At 42.7% G+C, this 3906-nt stretch overlaps 1 long non-coding RNA gene across 1 annotated transcript in view; it reads left to right on the top strand.

The window, feature by feature from the left end:
• The window catches only part of LOC108535436 (uncharacterized), a 31354-nt gene that overhangs the window by 27098 nt on the left and 350 nt on the right, over nucleotides 1-3906 (top strand). Inside the window, exon 2 of the long non-coding RNA XR_001887228.1 lies at nucleotides 1959-2271. This is a non-coding gene — a long non-coding RNA (uncharacterized LOC108535436). The remainder of the gene's footprint in view (nucleotides 1-1958; nucleotides 2272-3906) is intronic.

Raw genomic sequence — 3906 nt, 5'->3', positions numbered from 1 at the left:
GCTACTCTGGAGGCTGAGGCAGGAGAATGGCATGAACCTGGGAGGCAGAGCTTGCAGTGAGTGGAGATAGCGCCACTGCACTCCAGCCTGGGCGACAGACTGAGCAACTCCATCTCAAAAAAAAAAAAAATACATTTTAATTTTTTTTTTTAAATTTTAGAGACAGGGTTTCACTCTGTCACCCAGGCTGGAGTGCAATGGTGCAATCATAGCTCACTGCAGCCTTAAACTCCTGGGCTCATGCGATTCTTCCAACTTAGCCTCCCAAGTAGCTGGGACTACAGATGTGTGTCACCATGCCTGGCAACTTAAAATTTTTTTTTTTTGTAGAGACAGAGTCTTGGCATGTTGACCAGGTTGGTCTTGAACTCCTGGCCTCAAGTGATCTTTCCACCTTGGCCTCCCAAGGTGGTGGGATTACAAGTGTGAACCACTATGCCTAGGCCACGGTTCTTCATATATTCTGAACACAAATTCATTGTTGGATATTTGTGATTTGCAAATATTTTCTCCCCTAGCCTGTAGGTTATCTTTTCATTTTGTTCTATTTATTGTTTTAATCCATTGACCAACATCTGTCCAAGCCATCTCATTTTCTTAATAGTGTCTTTTTCAGAGCAAATGTTTTAAAATTTGATAAGTCCATTTTTTTTAAATTTTATGTCAATTTTTTATTTTATGAATGTGCTTTTGGTGTCATGTCTAAGAATTCTTTGCCCTAAACCCAGGTCACAATGGTTTTCTTCCACATTTTCTTCTAAAAGTTTTGTACTTTCAGCTGGGCATGAGCCTGTAATCCCAGCACTTTGGGAGGCCGAGGTGGGTGGATCACGAGGTCAGGAGTTCAAGACCAGCCTGGCCAAGATGGTGAAATCCTGTCTCTACTGAAAATACAAAAAATTAATCAGGCTCGGTGACGGGCACCTGTAATCCCAGCTACTCGGGAGGCTGAGGCAGAGAATTGCTTGAACCCAGGAGGTACAGGTTGCAGTGAGCCAAGATTGCGCCACTGCACTCCAGCCTTGGCAACAGACCGAGACTCCATCTCAAGAAAAAAAAAGAGGTAAGTTTTACCTCAAATAAGATATGAGGTTTAGCTTGCAGATTTTTTTTTTGTTTTTTTTTTTTTTTTTGGCATAAGGATGTCAAATTATTCTAACACTAGTTGTTGAAAGGACTGTCCTTTCTTCATTTGCACCTTTGTCGAAAGCCAATTGGCCATATTTGGGTGGTACTATTCAGGGACTGTCTGTTTGGTTTCATCGATCTATTGTCTATTTCTTTCTAATACCACACTGTCTTGATTACTGTCGCTTATAGTAAGTCTTAAATAGGATAATGTGTTTCCTCCAACTTTTTTTTCATAATTTCTTTGGTTCTTCTAGTTCCTTTTCCTTTCAATTTAAATTCCAGAATCAGGCCAGGCATGGTGGCTCAAGCCTGTAACCCCAGCACTTTGGGAGGCCGAGACGGGCGAATCATGAGGTCAGGAGATCAAGACCAGCCTGGCCAACATGGTGAAACCCCGTCTCTACTAAAAATACAAACATTAGCCAGGTGTGGTGGCGGGCGCCTGTAATTCCAACTACTCAGGAGGCTGAGGCAGGAGAGTCACTTGAAATCGGAAGGTGGAGGTTGCAGTGAGCCAAGATCGCGCCACTGCACTCCAACCTAGGCAAAAGAGCAAAACTCCGTCTCACAAAAAAATCTATAGTGGAAATAAAATGTCCTTTGAAGATCTAACTCTTTGAGAGCCATTGTGCACTCTTACATGAATGTCATTTTACTTTGGCTTATTTTTGGCTTCTGAGATCGTTTTCCCATTTTCCTCTGAGATAAGCCAGACTGAAGAAGCTTAATTTTTCATCTTTCAGAAAATCAACATATATCCATTGACCTACTGTGCTAAGTAACTGATAAAATTGTCTAAATTAAGTATCCTCACTCCATCCATACAGCATTTTCAGGCATCTGTGCCATTCACTATGACTGACTCGTATTTCATGACTCAGTGTGATGGGAAGGGAGACGTCCTGAAGAATGAAATGGAATTGAAGGCAGAGCTTTTATTTCAGACCCCCCTTCTCCCAAGGATGTATTGCTTTGTCCTGAAATTGGAATAACCGACTTTGAAGGAAGAAAGGAATACAGCACAGAACTTGTTCTAGGCCACATCCACTAGCCAATATCCAAGGCAACTTCCTTTAACCAGTGTGATTGTCCATCAACAGGCAGTACTCCAAAAAGCATTCAAACATGATCTATGTCAAGGTAATTTCTTGGGCACAATTTGTCTAAGAATTACATTGCGGGAAAAGGGCCAAACTAACTCTTTATGTCATTGGGACTTAACTTCACAGGTAAGGAGAAAAATTAAGGGGTCCACAGGTGATCGTTGAAGATAGAAATCCATCTCAAAATCATCATTGGTGTAAAACTACCATTCCACTACTAGACAAACCTATACCACACACCCAAAAATACACTATGTTAAAGTTGCATTCAGTTAAATTCACAACAATCACTTCTTTACCAAAGTCTCAACTACCCATCAGCTGAAACTGCCTCTGGAAAGGCTACTAATAAACTTTAAAAAGTTTTATAAAGCTGGGCATGGTGGCAAGTGCCTGTAGTCCCACACACTCAGGAGGTTGAGGCAGGAGGATCACTTGAGCCCAGGAGGTTGAGTCTGTAGTGAGCTATGATCATGCCACTGCACTCCAGCCTGGGTAACAGAGTTGGTCAAAAAAAAAAAAAAAAAAAAAAGAAGTTTTGTGAAACTCATCTAATCAGATGGAGACTCCAATTTGAAGAGTGTTCCTTAGTAGAATTTTGGAGAGAGAGGTTGTGGAGAGAGAACATGAATATCAGTTAACTGTAGGAAGGTTATGTGAAATGTAAAGTTTTAGAAATTAAAAGTCTGAGTTGTGGGTGACACATATTTTCACATGAATAGTCCGGGAAATAAGCCCAAGCCACAAACAAAACCAGAACTTCCCTCTGTGGCTTGCCAGATCGGTGTAAACCTCCCATTTCATCCTCTTCAACCAAGGAGAGGCCATCCTGTAACATACAAGCATGGAGTATTCCATTAAATGTCCACCCTCAGACAGTCACGTGAAGTCATCTACACTTCTGCATTCCCCCTTGCATATACCCACATGCCTGTATCCAAGCCTGATTGGGAAAATACAGTGAAATTAGTTGAGGACCCCTTGTCACATCTTGCTAAAATGTGACATAAGATGAAATAAGAGTAAAATTTTTACCAGATCAAAATAATAATTCTAATTAACTAATTTATGAAAAGAGTATCAGATCTGGGATAGAGTTTCCAGTGTAGGAGTATGATCAGTTACTTTCCCGTAGGCCACCTCCAAGTGATTTGGACCTTGTATACTTAACAGCATGAGCTCAAATCCAAGTGTGGGTCTCCATGACCCAAGCAATGATTCCTGTTTCCAATGTTGGCTTTACAACTTGAGTGATTTGGCCGGGCGCGGTGGCTCAAGCCTGTAATCCCAGCACTTTGGGAGGCTGAGACGGGCGGATCACGAGGTCAGGAGATCGAGACCATCCTGGCTAACACAGTGAAACCCCGTCTCTACTAAAAAATACAAAAAACTAGCCGGGCGAGGTGGCCGGCGTCTACTCGGGAGGCTGAGGCAGGAGAATGGCCTAAACCCGGGAGGCGGAGCTTGCAGTGAGCTCAGATCCGGCCACTGTACTCCAGCCTGGGCGACAGAGCGAGACTCCGTCTCAAAAAAAAAACAAAAAACAAAGTAGGGGGCAGTTTTCTTGACGTGACCAGAGAGGAGACTCATGACCCTACACATCCACTAACCATCATGTCCTAGAGGTACCCTACAGGATTTCTTCTTGGGGCTCAGGAACTGTGGCCACCAG

Source organism: Rhinopithecus bieti, unplaced genomic scaffold (genome assembly GCF_001698545.2).
Source record: "Rhinopithecus bieti isolate Rb0 unplaced genomic scaffold, ASM169854v2 scaffold_13014, whole genome shotgun sequence".
Taxonomy (NCBI): domain Eukaryota; kingdom Metazoa; phylum Chordata; class Mammalia; order Primates; family Cercopithecidae; genus Rhinopithecus; species Rhinopithecus bieti.
This window is presented reverse-complemented; position numbering and strand designations above follow the sequence as displayed.